Below are 21,174 nucleotides of genomic sequence, written 5' to 3' on the forward strand. Positions count from 1 at the left end.
AAAAGATGATGTGCTTTTTCTAGGCTTGGAGATTTAAAAAAAATGTCAGTGGGCAGCTTGTGGGTTTGCAGGTGCACAGACCATCAGAATTGTACCATTCGTGCCCAAAGGCTGGACGGTTAGCAAGCCAAATCACAGTTTTGTTTTGTTATCAAGGCAATAAGTTCTGATGCAGCCAATTATTTTAAACCAGGCACTTAGATACTAAAAACCAATTAAGTTTAAATCTGAGATAGGAGGAACTGCAGATGCTGGAGAATCCGAGACAACAAGGTGCAGGGCTGGATGAGCACAGCGGGCCGGGCGGCATCGTGGGAGCAGAGGGGCTGACGTTTCGGGCCTAGACCTTTCATCAGAAATCTGATGAAGGGTCTAGGCCCGAAACGTCAGCCTTTCTGCTCCTATGATGCTGCTTGGCCTGCTGTGTTCATCCAGCCCTGCACCTTGTTGTCTCGGATTCTCCAGCATCTGCAGTTCCTACTATCTCTATCAGCCATAAAAACAGGAACAAAAACAAAGTTGCCGGAAAAGCTCAGCAGGTCTGGCAGCATCTGTGGAGGAGAAAACAGAGTTAACGTTTCGGGTCCGGTGACCCTTCCGCAGAGCTATCAGCCATGATGGTATTGAATGATGGAGCAGGCTTGAGGAGGCTTGAATGACCCACTGCCCCTCCTATGTCTTCTGGTTTAAGTCAACGTGAATACCACTTTCCAACGCTTCGATTCTTGTCTGAAAGTTGTAACATGAGGGTGAATGATTTCTTTCATGAAGAGCACATTAAACACCATTGTCCTCAGATTCTGCATGAGAAATTCACAAATTCCCATGTCATCAGTTTCCAATTTACTTTTTCCCTTGGCCTCTCTTATACCATTGATCCTGACCTGTTAATTCCAAATTCAGATGGAACATCTTAGCATGAATATGAAGGCACATAAGATTCTTCTCCGTCCTCTGCATCTAACCATAAGTTGCATGCAGTGCTTGTCCTGCAAATATAATTTGAGTTATGCATTAACGATCTGGATGAAAGAACTGAGGGCATTGCTGCTAAGTTTGCGATAGGTGGAGGGACAGATAGTGTTGAGGAAGTGGGGATGCTGCAGAAGGACTGGACAGAGTGGGCAAAGAATTGGCAGATGGCATACAATTGAGAAAGGATGAGGTTATGCACCTTGGGGAGGAGAATAGAGACAACACAGTATGGAGCTGAAGGAACACAGCAGGCCAGGCAGCATCAGAGGAGCAGGAAAGTTGACGTTTTGAGTCAGGAACCTTCTTAAGAAATGGGGAGGAGGAAGGGAGCTGGGAAATAGAGAGAGGCAGGTTTGGGCTGGGGAAGGTAGGTGGAATGACAACAGGTGAGTGCAAGTAGGTTGTGGGGTGGATAGGGGGAGAGAAGATGGACAGGTTGTGTCAGGTCAAGGAGGTGGGGATGAGAGGGCGGCTTGGACATGGGATGAGGCTTGAGGTGAGGGAATTTTAAAACTGGTGAATCCCATGTTTAGACCATCAGGCTGTAGGCTCCCAAATATGAGGTGTTGCTCCTCCATTTGCAGACGGTTTCATTGTGACGCTGGAGGAGGCCCAGGATGGACATGTCACCCAGGGAGTGGGAGGAAGGAGCTAAAATCCCTGCTCCTCTGATGCTGCCTGGCCTGCTGTGTTCCTCCATCTCCACACTGTGTTCTCTCTGACTCCAGCATTGGCAGTACTTGCTATCCCCAAGAATAGAGGTGTAGACTGTTTTCTAAAAGGGGAAAGGCTTCAGAAATCTGAAGCACCAAGGGACTTTAAACAGCAAACTTTGTAGCGCTAAGTAAACTGTTCAAATCTCTTTCTCTCTCTCTGTCTCTCTCTCTCTCACTCTCTCCCCTGTCTCCCTCCCCGTCTCTCTCTCCGTCTCTCTCTCCCACCCCGTCTCTTTCCCTCCCTCCCTGTCTCTCTCTCCTCCTGTCTTTCTCTCTCTCCTGTCTCTCTCCCTCTCTCTGTCTCTCCCAGTCTCGTTCTGTCTCTCTTTCTCTCCTCCCTCTCCCTGACTTTCCCTCTCTCTGTCTCTGTCTCTCTCTCCCCCTCCCCATCTCTCTCTCTGCCCCTCCTCTCTCTCTCTGTCTGTCTCTCTCCCCCTCCTTCTCTCGCCCCCTCCTTCTTTAGCACCCTCCCTCTCTCGCCCCCTCCCCCTCTCTCTCCCTCTTCCTGTCTCTCTGTCTCCCTCTGTCTCTCCCCCTCTCCCTGTCTCTCTCTTTCTCTCTCCCTGACTCTCTCTCTCTCTCTCTCTCTCTCTCTGTCTTTCTCTCCCTCTCCCTGCTTCTTGCTCACTCTCAGCCTCCCTGTGTTCCAATTCACGCAAAACCTGTGCTGTCTGCCTCCTGCGCTTTCAAACACCCTAAACATCACAAATTTCTTTCAATTACCTGGAATAACTCCCCTCTGCTTTAAAAAAAGACAATCATGTTTTAGATTGAATAAAACAATGAATTATGCTTTTAATCATCTAATTCCACAACTTTCTTCTTCTATCAAGGCATTTTTCTGAGTGGAATTTTCAAATCTTGGCTATAAAATAATTGCAGAAGGTTGACTAAAACATTGCATAGTATAGTCCATTATGAATCTCGTCAAAAGTACAATGAGTCTTACAGAGTTTGATAATGAGTAGCATGGTTATTACTGACTGTAGAGTCATAGAGATATACAGCACAGAAACAGACCCTTCAGTGCAAATCAATCATGGCAACCAAGTATCCTACATAAATCTAGTCACATTTGCCAGCATTTGGCTCATATCACTCTAAACTCTTCCTCTTCCTATACCCATACAGATGCCTTTTAAATGTTGTAATCATCCCAGCCTTCACTACTTCCTCTGGCAGGTCATTCCATATACGCACCACACTCTATGTGAAAAAGGTGCCCCTTAGGCCTCTGTTATATCTTTCCCCTCTCACCTTAAACCTATGCCCTCTAGTTTTGGATTTCCCAGCCTGGGAAAAGACCTTGCTGTTTGCCATGTCCAATGCCCTTTGTGATTTTATAAACCTGTATAAGGTCATCCCCCAGCCTCCGACACTCCTGGGAAAATAGCCCCAACCTATTCAGCCTCTCCCTATAGTTCAGACACTCCAACCCTGGCAACATCCTTGTAAATCTTTTCTGAACCCTTTCAAGTTTCACAACATTCTTCCTGTAGGACGGAGACCAGAACCACACGCAGTACTCCAAAAGCAGCCTAACCAAAGTCCTGTACAGCCGTAACATGACCTCCCAACTCATATACTCAATGCATTGACCAATAAAGGCAAACATACCAAACATATTCTTCATTATCCTATCTACTTGCGTATCTATTTTCATGGAACCATGAACCTGCACTCCAAGGTCTCTTTGTTCAGCAACACTCCCCAGGACCTTACGATATGTTAGTGACAATTGTAGACACAACTTATATTGAACTCAGATTACGCCTGTAAAATCTACTGCAGAAGATTAGAAGTGATTTAATTTCAATCAGGATGAGTGGTGTATTTCAGCAGTACATCTTGTAAATGGTACACTCTGCTGCTACTGAGTGTTGGAGTGGATGATTGTGGATGTGGTGCCAAACAAGCAGGGGCTGCTTTGTGAGAGACAACAAGGTGCAGGGCTGGATGAACACAGCAGGCCAAGCAGCATCATAGGAGCAGAGAGGCTGACGTTTCGGGCCTAGACCCTTCATCAGAAAAAGGCTGCTTTGTCCTTGGATGGTATCAAGTTTCTCAAGTGTTGGAGCTGCACCCATCCAGGCAAGTGGAGGGTATTTCATCATACTCCTGACTTGTCCCTTGTTGATGGTGGACAGGATTTTGGGAGTCGGGGGTGAGTTACTCGCTGCAGGATTCCCAACCTCTGACCTGCTCTTGTAGCTACTGTATTTATGTGATGAGTCCAGCTGCAGTTCTGGTCAATGGTAACCACCCAGGATGTTGATAGTTGGGGATTGAGTGATGGTAACACCATTGAATGTCAAGGGGGCAATGGTTAGATTAATTCTTATTGGAGATGGTCACAGCCTGGCATTTGTGTGGCACGAATATTACTTGCCACTTGTCAGCTCTAGCCTGGATATTGTCCAGATCTTGTTGCATTTGAAAATGGATTGCTTTAGTATCTAAGGTGTGGCAGATGGTGCTGAACATCGTGTAATCATCAACAAACTTCCCACTTTTGACCTTATGATGGAGGGAAGCTCATTGATGGAGCAGCTGAAGATGGTTGGGCTTAGGACACCACCCTGAAGAACTCCTGCAGAAATGTCCTGGAGATGAGATGACTGACCTCCAACAACCACAAACATCTTCCTGTGTGCCAGCTATGACTCCAACCAGCAGAGAGTTTGCCTGCTGATACCCATTGATTCCAGTTTTGCTCGGGTTCCTTGATGCCAAACTCAGTCAAGTACAGCCTTGATGTCAAGGACTGTCACTCTCACGCCATCTCTGGAATTCAGCTCTTTTGTCCATGCTTGAACTAGGGCTGTAATGTGGTTAGGAGCTGAGTGGCCCTAGCGGGACCCAAACTGGGCATCAATTAGCGGGTTATTGCTGAGCAGGTGCTGCTTGATAGCACTGTTGAGGATATCTTCCATGAGTTTATTGATAGTTAAGAGTAGCCTGTTGGCTGCAGTAATTGGCCAGATTGGATTTGTATGAGACATAGCTGGGCAATTTTCCACATTGATGTTAGATGCCAATCACTTTTCAAATGAAATTTACCATGTTGTGAGCTGCACGTTAGGTCTAAAGTAATAAAGGCAACTTACACTCATCAGGTGAATAAAAACATCTGGTAAAAGCTGTTACCTTGAACTTTCACATCAATATCATCAGTTCAAGGCATATGATTTCAGGTAGAAACCACACATTGCATGTTAAAGTTTGTAAAATAGGAAGGGGATAGTTATCTGGATAAATTTCTGACAAAAAAGTCTGTTAAATGCTACATTGCATAAATATTGCAAATAACCAGAATCGTAGAATCATACAATGCAATAGAGGCTGTTCAGCTCATTTAGTCATACTGCAATAGCTACAATAATTAGAATCATAAATCATAGAATCAGGTTTTACTGAAGGCTGCTGCTAGTTCCAGAATCTTCCCTTTTATAGATTTTCATGCAACAATCTTCCTATTTCTTGCTGTTTGTATGCATTATTTCCAAAATAATAACTCCCCCCGCCCAATTCAATCTGGTGGGACTTGTCCAAATGCTGATGATTTGGAAAAATGGTTCACTGCAGAATTTTAAGGAAGAAAAATCCGCCAGGTCTAGCTTACAAGTGATTCCAGGTCTGAAGGTGTTAGAGGTGAATCTTAAATGTGCTCTGAAATGTCCTAGTGAGCCACGCAGTGATAGGCCTGATAAAATATCAGAAAAAAAGGGCAAATCAGTTTTCACTTTTTCTCCCTGTGTGCAGTCCCCTCAAAGTTGTTCCCCATGCATTCTCACAAAGATAGCATTAAACTTCAGAAGATTTATTTATGTTTGAAACTGCCCAGTTCAGACCAGGGTTGGTCAAAAAACAGGAAGTAAAGTGATGGAGCCTTTCTCACATTCTCTCTGCAGCATCCTCCCTTCCCCTATCTCTCCTTCCCTTGCTTAATGTCAGAGCCCTTGCTGATTTTTCATGCTTTTTAGTTTTATTCCTTCATCAATGTCATTTTGCGAGCTGGAAATGGCCTGTGGACTTTGGGAAACAGCTTGGCTCAGATTGGAGGGTTAACTCACTGCCATCGTTTCTTGCTGAAGGTTTAGTGCAGTCTCCCGATGATTTGCAGAGTGGCTCAGCATCAAATAAAGGCACAGAGAGTGAGTGTGTCACACATAACACTCTCAAATAATTGCTCATGTCTTTGCAGCAAAATTGGGGGAGCTTTATCACAGACAAATCGAGCAACAGCCTGACAGAATCGCACTCAATAAGTCATAACCAACATACCATAGCCCAGAAGCAATATCACCATGATGGTTCTGGCCATTCCCTCCTCATCAACCACAATCAAGTGCCTAATCGGTTCTCAGCTTGTGGAATGATCGATTTTGATTCAATGAAGAGTTGAGGGAGAAAGTCAACTCCAACAGAAGGCATGCTTAACCATAAGATATCCACAAGCCAAGGCAGATTGCACACCAAGTATCAGAATGAGGACATGCTAGATGGAAGTATGTAATCCCCCAGAGACTGGTCAGATCTAAGTCGTCCTGAAAATATCCCACTATGAAAGATGTCAGAGCACTGCACTTCGGAGATGATTTACTTGGCACCCACTCCTGCTCAGAGAGTTCTGGAATCTAAACAGTTCAATGAAACTGTCATTTCATGGCCACCGATGGGCTATACAGAAACTGGTGACACAAAGCTGTGACCACCTCATTTTAAAATCAAACTGGCTTCACACTTTGCAACTGGCATTGGTCCAGGTAGAGACAAGAATAAGTTTGCAATCAAAATATTTTTAACTGGAAGAGTGGCTAGAAGAGAACTGCAACTGAAAAGGTGTATGTAGATGATGGTTTATTCAGAAACAGCACTGAGGCAGGAGTGAAATCTGGGGATATTATTGGTAATAGAGGGAATATTGAGATATAAATCAGCTCAGGACAAAATGGGGCAATCGTGGATATGAACACTTCTGTTCCTCCTCAGATGAAGGGTATGAAATTCATAGAATAAGAATAGAGTGTGTAATTGAAAATAAATACAATAATTTCCATCTTTGCCAAATATAGATCATAGAAATTGAGATGCTGCTAACAAAGATTTTCAGAATTTATAAATGTACAGAGATAGAGAGACTTTGCAGGAACACCAACAATGTCTCAGTGGTTAGCACTGTTACCTCATAGCGCCAGGAACCCGGGTTCGATTCCACCCTTGGGCGACTATCTGTGTGGAGTTTGCACATTCTCCCCGTGTCTGCGTGGGTTTCCTCCGGGTGCTCCAGTTTCCTCCTACAGTCCAAAGATGTGCAGGCTAGGTGGATTGGCCATGCTAAATTGCCCATAGTGCTCAGGGACGTGTAGATTGGGTAGGTTACAGGCAGATGGGTCTGGGTGGGATGCTGTGAGGGTTGTTGTGGACTTATTGGGCTGAAGGGCCTGTTTCCACATTGTAGACATTCTATGATTCTATGGTGAAGAATTGAAGAACTCATATAGCACAGAAACAGACCCTTTGGCCCAACTCGTCCTTGCCGACCAAGTTTCCTAAACTAGACCCATTTGCCTGTATTTGGGCAATATTCCTCTAAACCTTTCCTATTCATGTGCCTGTCCAAATGTCTTTTAAATGTTTTAACTTTGCCTGCATCTACCACTTCCTCTGGCAGTTCATTCCACATATGAACCACTATCTGTGTGAAAAAGCTGCCCCTCCGGTCCCTTTTAAGTCTTCTACTGTCACCTTAAAAATATGCTGCCTTGATTTGAACGCTGAAATGCTCTCCTCAGCTGATTTAATTCTTCTATCGAAAACTGGCTGAAGCTATTGAATAGAGCAGAGGAATGGTTCCTGAATGATGGTACAGAATATTTGGACTCCAGGACAAGGTGGGCTCTAACTGACGTGATGTCAGCGCAATTACAGCACTGGTGCCTACCTGGTTATGTAGAAAATTGCAGAGGTATGTCCTGTCAAGGGAAAAGCAGGGAAAATCTAAGTGGGCTCATCAGTTAACTCAGATAACAAGGTGTAGAGCTGGATGAACACAGCAGGCCAAGCAGCATCAGAGGAGCAGGAAAGCTGACGTTTTGGGCCTAGACCCGCCTTCAGAAAAATCATCTAGGCCCGAAACATCAGCTTTCCTGCTCCTCTGATGCTGCTTGTACTGCTGTGTTCGTCCAGCTCTATACCTTGTTATCTCAGATTCTCCAGCATCTGCAGTTCCTACTATCTCTCTTCTCATCAGTTAACTACCTCGCTTCACCTAAAGCGTAAAATTGTCAACAGCAATAGCATGAATTGCTGGATCATTCACGTTTAGTATTGCTTCTGTGAAGCCCAGGCAAGTCTTAATGTCTTAATGATGCATCCTTGGTCTAAACATGGCAGACAGAACTCAACTCAAAATGGGGAAAAGATGGCAATCATGTTCATAACACATGCAGCGTCTAACACTCCCAGAGACATTTTCCAATCAACCTGTTCAGTGATGCTATGCCACACGTCTGGACACAGTTTGGACTTGAACCTGGACCTCCCAGCTCAGAGGTAAGGAGGATACCACCGCACCACATAAATGAGGATCGGATTTATCATCCTTCACTGGCTAGGGCCGTACCTAAACATTACTTTGGGCTGTTGCAAATGATTAAGGTGAATAACTTCAACTCTGTTACACCAGGAGTAGAATTCGATCATTCCGCCCATTGGGTCTGCTCTGCTAGACCAGCATTTATTGCCCAGAGGGCAGTTAGGAGTCAACCACATTGCTGTAGGTCTGGAGTCAGGTAAGGATGGCAATTTCCTTCCTTAAAAGGTAAGAGCAAACCAGATGTGTTTTTCCAACAATCGACAATGGATTTGTGGTCATCATTAGATTCTTAATTCCAGATTTTTATTGCATCCAAATTGCACCATCTGCTGAAACAGGATTTGTACCCAGGTTTCCTGGGTCATTACAGAACGTTACCTGAGTCTCTGGATTAACAGCCCAGCGATAATAACACTAGGCCATCACCTCCACTTCCTTAGCTTCCTCAGATCCCAAACAGACTATGATAGCAGCAAGACATATAATAGCCCAGAAGGCAAAACTGGGGCAAGATATGACCCAGCGGCATGAACGACAGACAGTCAGGCCAGAGATGGAGTCATGCACCCATCCAGTTGGAAGATGTCCCTAACTTTCATTAAGACCCCCACAAGGTTTCATGGCAAATTTGGAAATGGAATATCTCTGCTAATTCCTTCGCCAATAAGTTTGTGAAATGCAGCAAAATCCAGACAAAGTGACAATGGACAACGCTTGGAGCCCTAAGGGGCACATAGGAAGACTTTGGAGGTTGTTGTGAGAGACCCTGATCAGCATCAATCATGAATCCTCAGATGATGAATCTTTGCCTGAATGTAAGGAGACCCAGACAGTATTGGTGATTGGGCTGATAAATCATCACACATTGGCAATCAATGGCAGGCTTTCACAAGGGACAATTCAACCACGCCCCCAACCCCTGTTCCACTCATTATCCTCTGAATTCGCTCAGATGTTGACATCCTGTGGGAAACCATTGATCAGGAAATGGCCATATAAATGCTGTGGCAACAGGAAGAATTAGAAAATGAGTATTCTCATAGAAACATAGAAACTATGAGCAGGAGTAGATCATTCGGCCCTTCAAGCCTGCTCTGCCTGTTCCTGTGGGGGAGGCTATGGCCTAGTGGTATTATTGCTGGACTGTTAACCCAGGGACCCAGATAATATTCTGCAGACCCAGGTTCAAATCCCACCAAGGCAGATGGTGGAATTTGAATTCAGTGAAGCATCTGGAACTAAGACTCTAATAATGACTGTGAATCCATTGTCGATTGTCGTAAAAAACCACCTGGCTCACTAATGTTCTTTAGGGAAGGAAACTGCCATCCTTTCCTGGTCTGGCTTACATGTGACTCCAGACCCACAGCAATGTGGTTGACTCTGAACTATCCTCTGTGCAATTAGGGATGGGCAATAACTGCTGCCTGATCAGTGACACTCTCATCCCATGAATGAATAAAAGAATACAATCATCAAGCTCAATACCCTCATCTCATCCTCCCTTCATATACTTTGGCCCATTTACCTACAAGAACTATATCCAATTCCTTCTTGAACAACATTCAACGTTCTGCCCCTAACCGCTTTTTGTGGCAGAAATGTTTACCGACTTCTCACTCTCTGGGTAAGGACACTTCTCGTCTCTGTCCTACTGCATCTCCTTTAGACTGTGACCCCACTGGTTCTGGACTCCAATTCCCACTCATGGGAACATTCTTCCAGTGTTTATCATGTCTAGTCCTGTTAGAATTTTGTAGGTTTCTATCTGCTTCCCCCTCGCTCTTTGAAATGCCAGCGAATATAATCCTAACCGATCCAGTCCCTCTTCATCTGTCAGTCCTGCCATCCCAAGAACCAGTCTGGTAAACCTTCACTGCACTCCCTCTGTAGTCAGGACATCCTTGCTCAGATAAGGAGATCCAAACTGCACACAATACTCCAGGGTGTGGGCTCACCCTGTATAAGCGCAACGAGACATCCCTGCTCCTGGACTCAATCCTCTTACTGTGAAGACCAACATCCAATTTGCCTTCCTCACTGCCTGCTGCTCCTGTAATGCTTACTTTCAGTGACTGGTATAGGAGGGACACCTAAGTCTCATTAAACATTTGCCTCTCTCAGTTTACAGCTATTCGGATAATAATGTTTTTGCTCCCCAAGTGGAATACGTCACATTGATCCACATTAAACTGCATCTGCCCTGCATTGGCCCATTCTCTCAGCTTGTGCAAGTCACACTGAAGCATATTCGCATCCTCGTTCACAGCTCCCCTCCCTCTCAGCTTTGTGCAAATTCTGAGGGGCAGAAGTAGGCCATTTGGCTGCTCGAGCCTGTTCCAGCTTTCAATGGGATTGTGGCAGACCTTCAAGATCAATACCCAAATCCTGCCCTCTCCCCATTTCTTTTAGCCGCAGCAGCTACAGCTACATCCTTCTTGAAAACATAATATTTTGACCTCGGCCACTTTCGGTGTAAACCAGCTGCACAGCAATAACACCTCAAAGTCTTTTGGACAGTCTCTGCTAAATTTGAGACATTCATCATCTTGAAATGCAAAATTATTTCCTTGTTTGCCATTCTTAAATCTGCTGAATGATTCTGAGCCAATGTTCACTTTATTTAGACTGCCTTCATTTAAAAACACAGATAATCTTATAGATTCTGTTGTTGTATTAGCAACCAGCATTCTCTCACACTCCAACTTCACGCCCAACTTGTTGACCTTTTCGTCATTCTTTATCGGACTGACTCTCCAGAAACCTAAGGTAGTAGACCCTTGGCTCAGATTTGATGCAGTCAATACGAATATGAGAAAATATTGGAGAAACTCAGCTGGTCTGGCTGCATTTGTGAATAGAGACAGAAACAGAGTTAATGTTACAGCTTATAAACACAGAAACTGTTGGAGAAACTCAACAGGTCTGGCAGCATCTGTGGAAAGAGAAAACAGAATCAATGATAACTAGGTGTAGAGCCGGGTGAACACAGCAGGCCAAGCAGCATCAGAGGAGCAGGAAGGCTGACGTTTCGGGCCTAGACCACAGAATCAATGTTTGGGTCCAGTCACAAAATATTTTGACAAACAATCAGAGGATATATTGATCTGTTAAGTTTCTCCAGCAATTTCTGTGTTCATAACCTGTAACGCTAATGTTGTCTCTCTCTCTCTCTTTCCCCCTTCCTCCCACTACCCCACTCCCTCCCACTATCCAACTCCCCCCCCCCCCCCCTCCCCCACCCATCCCCCTCCAGTACCACCACCACAGACGCTGCTGGACCTGCTGAGTTTCCCCAGAACTTTGTGTTTTTGTTTCAGATCTTTGGCATCTGCAGTTCTCTCTTTTGTTTTACTGCAAATATTAACTTACTTCTTGTATTAAAAAAGGCAGTATGCTCAAGGTTTTTATTTCTGGCATTCTCAAAGCATAAACATTGGGTCTTGGAGGAGATAGTTTAGTGAGAAATTGCATAGTTCAGATCAAGGTCAATAATAAAGTGAAGTAAAGTTGTAGAAGTCTATCTCTGTAACCCCACACTTCTCATTTTTCTCCTTCACTCGGTTGAAGTGAATGGGGGAGTGGCTTTCTGGTATTGATATGGTGATGAGAAACCTTACCCGGCTGACCCATTGGATAGTTGGGGATTGTTGAGCTCCGATAGGAGTTCACAGTGTCATCGGGCATCAGGGAACAACAGAAAGGCAGAAGTTGTACCTGATCACAAGAAGATTGAGAACCACAGGACGCTGTTTGGCTGAAAAGATGACTTGGACTTGAAATAGAAAATGTAACAGGTGTTAAGGTCTGGAATGAAGTTCTAAGAACCAAAGTGCCCGTAACAACAAATACTCAGAGATTTGATGGCAGAATGAGTTTGGAAATACCTCCTTCTGCACCACTGAGATGCTGTGATCTCGGTGTCTCTCTTCCCTCCACCTGAAACCCACTTCTAACAGAACCAGTTATTTTTGGAACCCATGTCTAGTTGGACCGAGACCCCCAGGTTCCACACTGCCACAAAGCTCCGACAAACTAATTCTCCTCCAAACACATCTTGATCTCCATTGGGCTCAAGCTAATTTCACCATGGTCTTACTGGACCTTAGGGCTGCTCTCTCCCTATGTTTTTCTGAGTCCATTGAGCCCCCAATGGACCCAGACCCCCCACTGAGCCCCCAGTGGACTCAGGCTAATTTGTGATATAATGCATGTGTTGGCTTCAGTGATTGCTGTTTGGCAGTCGGCTGGATGGTTACAGAATCATAGAATTTTACTGTATAAGGAAGAAGCCATTTGACCCATCGTATCAGTACCGGCTCCTGAAAGAGGTACCCAGCCACCCCAATTCTCCGGCCATATCTCCATAGCCCTCCAACATCATCACTTTCAAATATTCATCCAGCTCCCTTTTGAAATTCCATGTGGAATCCACCTCCACCACGCTCCCAGGCAGCACATTCCAAATCCTAACACTCTCTGAGTAGTTTCTCCTAATCTTGCACCTAGCTCTCTTGCTGACAGTCTTGAAGTTGTGCTAGTTACTGACATACCAACTAGTGGAAACAGAGTATCCTTCTTTAACCTGTCAAAACTGTTCATAACTTTGAACGTCTCAATAAGGTCACCTCTAAATCTTCTCTGCTCCAAGGAGTACAAGCCTAATTTCTCTAATCTTGCCTAGTATCTAAAATCCCTAATTTCTGGCATCATTCTAGTAAATCTCCTTTGAACTCTCCCCAGCGCTTTAACATCCTTCCTAAAATAATGTGCCCAGAACTGAACACATGACTCCAAATGTGGTCTGATCAATGATTTGTAGACAAGGAGCATCACTTTCTTGCTTTTATACTCAAAATCTCTATTTATAAACTCAAGGTTCCTATAGACCTTCTTAACAACTGTTTCAACTTCCCTGGTCACCTTCAGAGAAGCATGTACCCGAACCTCAATGTCCCTCAGCTCCTGTACTCCCCTCAAAGATGGACCATTGAGCCTGATTGTCTCTCTGTGTTTCTTCTGACCAAAATGATTGATGACTGATGTCTAACACGTGGTTCAATACCTGCACCAGCTGATGTTACCATGACAAACTCTCCTTCTCAATCTATCCCTCACCTGAGGCATGATTACCCGCAGCTTAGACCATCACCCAATTGTCTGTCTCCCTCTCCAGTGAGAAAGTAGGACAACAATGACTTTGCCTTTAGGTAAATCGATGAGTTTTAAGCAATTTGTTTATTGAGTTTGCAAAGGAGAAGCAATTTAGATAATGGTGCATTAGTTAGCTAAATAAAGTATACAATTAGGGGGAGTTGAGGTTGGGTGATTTGCCGAGCTTGTTTGTCGTTCTGCAGATGTTTCATTACTGTGCTTAGTAACATCCTCAGTGCAGCCTCTGATGAAGGGTCGGTGTGTTTTCCCGCCTGGCTTTTAAACTCTGGGATCCGTTGCGATGGACTGCCTCACTTCCGGGTTTCCTCCGTAGTGGAATGTATATGGGGTCGAGTTCAATGTGTTTATTAATAGCCTACTTCATGGCTGCACTGAGGATGTTACCAAGCACGGTAACGAAATGTCTGCAGAACAACAAACCAGCTCGGCGAGCCAACCAACCTCAACACCCACAACCCGAGCTACAAATCTACTCCAAAACCTTAGAATTAGGGGGAGGCAATGGCCTGGTGGTATTATCGCTGGACTGTTAATCCAGAGACCCAAATCTTCTGGGGACCCGGGTTCAAATCCTGCCATGGCAGACAGTGGAAATTGAATTCAATAAAATACCTGGAATTAAGAACCTAATGATGACCATGAACCCATTGTCGATTGTCAGAAAAACCCATCTGGTTCACTAATGTCCTTTAGGGAAGGAAACTGCCATCCTTACCTGGTCTGACCTACATGTGTGTCTAGACCCACAGCAATGTGGTTGATTCTAAACTGCCCTCTGGGCAATTAGGGATGGGCAATAAATGCTGCCTGGTCAGCGATGCCCTCATCCAGTGAATGAATGAAGGCTAAAGGAATGGTGACAATCAAGGATGGCTCACTGATACCAGGGGACAAATAGGCTGTTGATGGAATAGGTGCTTGTCTTGTTAAAGTTTTGGGGCGGCATCTCTCTCTCACTGTGGTGTTGGGGAACTCTTCCCTGGATCTTCTTACTCTCTTTCTGGTCCATCTTTCATCTGTCATAGAGTCATACAGCATGGTGACAGATCCTTCAGCCCAACTCATCCATGTTTCCCAAACTGAACTAGTCCCAGTTGTCTGCATTTGTCCCCTATCCCTCTAAACCTTTCCTATTTGTGTGCCTGACCAAACGTCTTTTAAATGTTGTAATTGTACCAGTCCACCACCACTTCTGGCAGCTCATTCCTGCATGTACCACCCTCTTTGTGAAAAAGTTGCCTCTCAGGTTCCTTTTAAATCTTTCCCCTCTCACCTTAAACTTGTGCCCTCTGGTTTTGAACTCCCCTCCACTGGAGAAAAGACCTTGGCTATTCACCTTGTCTATGCCGTTCGTAATTTTATAAACCTTCACAAGGTCACATCTTAACCTCCTACGCTCCAGGGAAAAAAAGTCCAGCCCTATCTAGCCTCTCCTTATAAGTCAAGCACTCCAGTCCTGGCACCATCCTGGTAAATCTTTTCTGTCCCCTCTCCAATTTAATAACATCCTTCCTACAGCAGGGCAAGCAGAATTGTATACAGAGAACAGCTGCCTTCAGGGTCTGCTCAAGGAGAAGTGCCCTCTGAGAGAGCTCCCCATACTGCCCGTGGGCTCGGCTCTGTAGGTTTCCCTGGCCCTGAGTAAACCGTCTGAGCCTAACACAGATTGGAATGAATATAATGACAGAGTCCAATGTGGGACCGTGTGACATTGCAGACTTTGGCAGGGAGAATAGGTGGGTCAACATTTTCCAACATGGGGAAAGGCTTCAGGAATGTGAAGCACAAAAGGACCTGGGAGTCTGAAATCAGGATTCTCTTAAAGGTTAATGTGACAGTTAATGCAATGTTAGCATTCATTTCGATGGGGTTAGAATACAAGAACAGAGATGTCCTGCTGAGGCTGTATAAGGCTTCGGTCAGACTGCATTTGGAATACTGTGAGCAATTTCAGGCTCTGCACCAAAGGAAGGATATTCTGTTTTGTGGAGAGATATAGAAACAGAGTTAACATTGCAGGTTATAAACACAAAGTGCTGGAGAAACCCAGTAGGTCTGACAGTAGCCATGGAGAGAGAAAACAGAGTCAACACTTTGGGTCCAGTGACTCTTCTTCAGAAGCAGGTGTCTGGAGTTAGGCCACAGATCAGCTGTGATCTCATTATATGGGGGAGCAGGCCCAAGGGCCTGAATGGCTTACTAGTGTTCCTTTAAATCAGAATTACTGCTTTAGTATTGTTCTTTGTGCCTTAACATAGTCTGATGAAATATAACAGTCATTGGAAGGCATCTTGTAACTCCTAACTGCAGAGTTCAGATTGGGCTGGATTACATGGGAAATAACTTGCTGACTCTCTGTTTCCACTTAAGTCTCATTTCCTTTTTGTTTAGATGCTGTGTGAGTCTTGAATGCATGGTGAACGGGGAGAGAAACAGAAAGATAGAAAACATTTTAGAAGTTAGATCGTTAGAGAGAAAGAGAGTACTCCTTGCTAAGGTTTTCCATAAATTCTAAATTGTGAAGCGTGCTTGTATTTTATTGACTTTGTGCTGTTCTTCACTCAGAGAAACAGAGAGAGAGAGATACAGACAAAGGGAGAGACACACACAGAGAGACAGACTGACAGACAGAGACAAGAGAGAGACAGACAAAAAGAGACAGAGAAAATGAGAGTCAGATAGAAAAACATATAGACAGAGGCAGAGAGAAAAAGAGAGAGACAGACTGAGAAACAGAAACAGAGAGACAAAGCTAGACAGGGAGAGCGAGAGCCAGACAAAGGGTGGAAGAGAGACAGAAACACAGATGGACAGGCAAAGACACAGAAAGAGAAAGATGGAAAGTACATTCTGCCATAGGAAATAGGAGAGGAGAATATCTCAGAATGTCTTTCATCCCTGTTGTGCAAGCTTTTCAATGGACAGCCTCAACAAGACACTTGGAGGTATTCTGGATGAAGTGTTAATATTTCTGTGCTTGCAGTATTGAGTTGATGCACATTCTTGCATTGTCATTCCCTCTGACCTCTTCACACCATCAGTCTGTGCATAGCTCTGACAATCTGTCCTTTCTATTCGGGAATTTGATTTCAAATGCAGTTCCGGAAAGGCATCCTATACTGGTAAAGGCACAAACCGCTGACAACATCATCCTCTAGGAGTTTCCTATTGTAGGATAAGTTGGGTCTGTCCTCCTTGGAGTTTAGAAGAATGAGAAGTATCCTTATTAAAGATTCCTTGAGGGATGTGATGGGGGGATGTGGAGAAAGGTTGTTTCCCCTTGTGTGACACAGTCTAGCACAAGAGGGGCATATCAGAATAAGGGCTGGACACCCATTGAAAACAGAGCTGAGGAGGAATTTCTTCTCCCTGAGGGGAAGCGAATCTGTGGAAGTCTTTAACATACAGGGTTGTTGAGGCTGGGTCTTATTCAAGGCTAAGATTGGGAAATTTTTCATCAGGAAGGGGAATCAAGGATTATGATGGATAAAAAAAAGCAGGAAAGTGAAGTTGAGGATGATCAGATCAACCAGAATGGTAGAGCAGACTCGATGGACCGAATAGCCTCCTTCTGCTCCAGGGTCTTGTGTTCTTAAGTCACATATTGTGACTTCTTTAAAATCAATTTCTAATAATTAATAAATTAGCCAAAAATGCCTTGGCTCATTATATTAATTAATTTATTTCTTCATTCATCGCAGAACTTTATTGTCATCTTTAGGATCATAGAATCATACAGTGCAGAAGCGGCCCTTCAGCCCTCCCGACAAAGAAACAGGACTCTCCATCTACACTAGCCCTACTTTCCCATTCTGGGCCCATACCCTTGAATGCCTGACCAAGTACTTTTTAAATGTTGTGAGGTTTCCCACTCCAACTACCCTCTCAGGCAGTTTATTCCAGACCTCTGTCACACCCTGTGTGAAATAGTCCTCAACTCCCCCTCTAAACCTCCTGCCTTTCACTTTAAAATGATGTCCCCCTTTTTGTTGATAATGACATCCTGGCTGAATCAAACCTTATTTTATCTTACTTGACAGTACGGGTTTGAAGAGTTGGCAAAATACTGGCAGACTGAATACAATGTGGGAATGTGTTAGGCCATACACTTTAGTGGGAAGAATAGGAGGGGCATAGATTGTTTTCTAATGGGAAAAGCATTGGAAATCTGAAGCACAAAGGGACTTGGGAATCTGAGTTCAGGATTCTCTTAATGTTAACAGGCAGGTTCAGTTGGCAGTTAGCAATGATAGTATTCATTTCAAGAGGGCTAGAATACAAGAACAGGGATGTACTGCTTAGGCTGTATAAGGCTGTGGTCAGACCACATTTGAAATATTGTTAGCAGTTTTCATGTGTTGTCTCACTTCTCTCAATCCCCTCTGCTCTAAGGAAAACTAACCATCACGGAAACTCTCCGGCTCCAAGGTAACATCCTGGTAAATCTCCGTCTGCCCCCTCTCCTAGTGCCATCATATCCCTCCAATAATGTGAATTCCAGAACAGTTGAAGAGGAAAAACATGCATTAACCTGCAAACTGCTAAAATAAGACTGAAGTTCAAACCACCCATGCTTGTTCTCACATATTAAATATTTCTGTTCAACAATATTGCTTGAAAAAGAACATTATACAGGGAAAAGCAATATGTTAAGCAACTTAAGTAGTGAGTTCGCAAATCTGACCTCTGATTAATGATAGGCGCTGACAGTAAAATCAGAGTGATCAAACAGAACAGAATTATAAGGATACAATTGGACACTGGTCTTCAGCATGACAGTTCTGTTCCAGTGGTGTAAGCAGAACTCTGATGAAGGACTTTGTGTAAAAAATACAACAATTCACAGGAGGATTGGAGCATAGAGACAGGAATAGGCCATTCAGTCCCGTGAGCCTGTTCCACCATTCAATGGCTGATCTGTGGCCTGACTCCGTATACCTGCCTTTGGCCCCTATCCCTTAATACCTTTGCTCAACACAAGTTGATCTCTCTCAGATTTAAAATCCAGCATCCATTGCTGTTTGTAGAAGAGAGTTCCAAACCCGAGTGAACCTGAACCCCCAAAACTCTTCGGATATTCACTGTATTTAACTTCATATCATCTAGAAAGTACCTTGATCCTTTCTCGGTCCATAATAGATCACCTCACACTTGCACTGAACTCCATCTGCCGCAGTTTTGCCCATTCACTTAGCCTATCAATATCCATTTCAAATAAATTGGTTCGATGCTTTGCAGTGAGTGTATTTTTGATAATTTCTTAAGGTTAACTGTCTGTTTGCATCTCAAAGTGACAATGCAAAGTAAGGGAACCAAAGTGAAATTTGTAACAAATGAATCAGGGATATAAAAAGACTGAACAAAATTATACTGCAAAATGTAATGCAAATACAATATTGTGTAATACATTAAGATGTCATTTGAATATCTTGTTGCCACAAAGTTATGTCACATATCCAAAAGTTTAAGACTCATCACCTAATTTTCAAAACCATCAGGAAACCAGCTGCTTTGTAATATTTCAACAGACTGTTCCTGTAGATGCAAATAACAGAATTCAAGTTCCCGTAATTCTGTGTTGCTTTCTATTTTAATCATTAGATCAGGTCAATCTATTCTCGAACTCTTTGCTGTTCCTGCAAATGAAGCTATTTTACTTATTGTGTATTGCCAAACATGTTGCCAGCGAGAACTTAATATCGGAATCTGGGCAGTAGTTCCATGATGAGGCTAGCAGAAACGTGACAAAATCAATTCAGTTTCATTATTCCCTGTCAACGTTATCCTTGACAGTAATGGTCATCAATCTATGACTTCAATCAATCCTTGCCTTCAATCTATGATCTGCCTGGTCATTGATTCCTCCAACAAGGGGGTAAAGTTTCTTCCTGTCTACCCTACCTATGCCCCTCTTCATTTTATACATCTCAATTATGTGCACCCTCTCAATCTTCCCTGCTCTAAGGAATACATCCCCAGTCTGTCCAATCTCTCTCCATCACTGAAACTCTCCAGCCTCAAAGCAACCTCCTGGTAAATCTCCCTCTCACCGTCTCCCAGTGCTATCACATCCCTCCGAGAATGTACATTCCAGGACTGCACACAATACCATACTAATGACATTCTTAACGTATTTTTGGTGGTACAGACATAATAAGTGTGATTCTATGATTATATTGGGAACTGAAGACATATGTTATCAGCATTTTTCCATTATAGTCTCAATAAAGCCTTTATATTTCATTGTCCAGATACAACAAAGATTTGACAGAATGTTAGAGTATATTTTTGGTTTACCCTGGTAAGTCTGAGGTGATGCACTTTAGAAGAAGGAAGAAGACAATGGAGTACTCAATGAATGGCAGGACACAAGGAAGCTCAGAGTAACAGAGGGATCTTGGAATGTTTTTCCACTGGTCCCTGAAGGTGGCTGGACAGGTTAACAGGGCGGTTAAGAAGGTGTACAGGACATGTGCCTTTTTCAGTCGAGGCATGGTTTATAAGAGTGGGGAGGTGATGTTGGAGATGGGCAGCACTTTGATCAGGACACAGCTGGAGCACTGTGTGTCGTTACTGTCTCTGCACTATAGGAAGGATGTGATAGCACTGGAGAGGGTGCAGAGGAGATTCACCAGGATGTTGCCTTGGATGGAAGAAGAGAGGCTGGATAAGCTTGGGTTGTTTGTTTGGAGCAGAGAAGGTTGGGGGTGGTGGTGGAAACCTGATAGAGGTGTGTAAGGTTATGAGGGGCATGGACAGTGCGAATAGGAAGCAGCTGTTCCGCTTAGTTGAAGGGTCAATAACAGGGATGGGGGTGGGGGTACATCACTTTAAAGTGAAAGGCAGGAGGTTTAGAGTGGGACTTGAGGATTGAGAGTGTGGTGGGGATCTGGAATGCACTGCCGGCAAACGTAGTTGAGGCAGGAAATGTCACAACATTTAAAAATTACTTGGTCAAGTGGTATAACATGCAAGACTATGGGGTTTAGTCCAAGAAAGTGGGTCTACTGTACATTGTAGTATATTTTTGGTGGTAAAAACTCAATAGGCTGAAGACTCTCTTTTGTACTGTATAATTCTGTAAGTCTATGAATAGAGGCAATTCCTGTCTTTATATTGAAATGATTAGAATACAATTGAACACCTTCAAAGTCATGGATAACAAGGTGTAGAGCTGGATGAACACAGCAGGCCAAGAAGCATCAGAGGAGCAGGAAGGCTGATGTTTCAGGCCTAGACCCTTCTTCAGAAATGGGAGAGGGGAAAGGGGATCTGAAATAAATAGGGAGAGAGGGGGAGGTGGATAGAAGATGGATAGAGGAGAAGATAGGTGGAGAGGAGACAGACCGGTCAGAGGCGGGGATGGAGCCAGTAAAGGTGAGTGTAGGTGGGGAGGTAGGGAGGAGATAGGTCAGTTCAGGGAGGACGGACAGGTCAAGGGGGCGGGATGAGGTTAGTAGGTAGGAAATGGGGGTGGGGCTTGAGGTGGGAGGAGGGGATAGGTGGGAGGAAGGACAGGTTAGGGAGGCGGGGATGAGCTGGGCTGGTTTTGGGATGCGGTAGGGGGAGGGGAGATTTTGAAGCTTGTGAAATCCACATTGATACCATTGGGCTGCAGGGTTCCCAAGCGGAATATGAGTTGCTGTTCCTGCAACCTTCGGGTGGCATCGTTGTGGCACTGCAGGAGGCCCAGGATGGACATGTCGTCTG

The 21,174-nt window shown here is 44.2% G+C and overlaps 1 protein-coding gene across 1 annotated transcript in view; it reads left to right on the forward strand.

The window, feature by feature from the left end:
• Positions 1–8,137: 8,137 nt before the first annotated feature.
• LOC109938336 (scavenger receptor cysteine-rich type 1 protein M130-like) overlaps positions 8,138–21,174 on the forward strand; it is a 30,655-nt gene continuing 17,618 nt past the window's right edge. The window contains exon 1 of the mRNA XM_048620563.1: positions 8,138–8,246. The gene's annotated coding sequence lies outside the window, so the exon portion shown is untranslated. The remainder of the gene's footprint in view (positions 8,247–21,174) is intronic.

The sequence above is a fragment of the Rhincodon typus genome, chromosome 47, assembly GCF_021869965.1.
Source record: "Rhincodon typus isolate 14 chromosome 47, sRhiTyp1.1, whole genome shotgun sequence".
NCBI lineage: Eukaryota > Metazoa > Chordata > Chondrichthyes > Orectolobiformes > Rhincodontidae > Rhincodon > Rhincodon typus.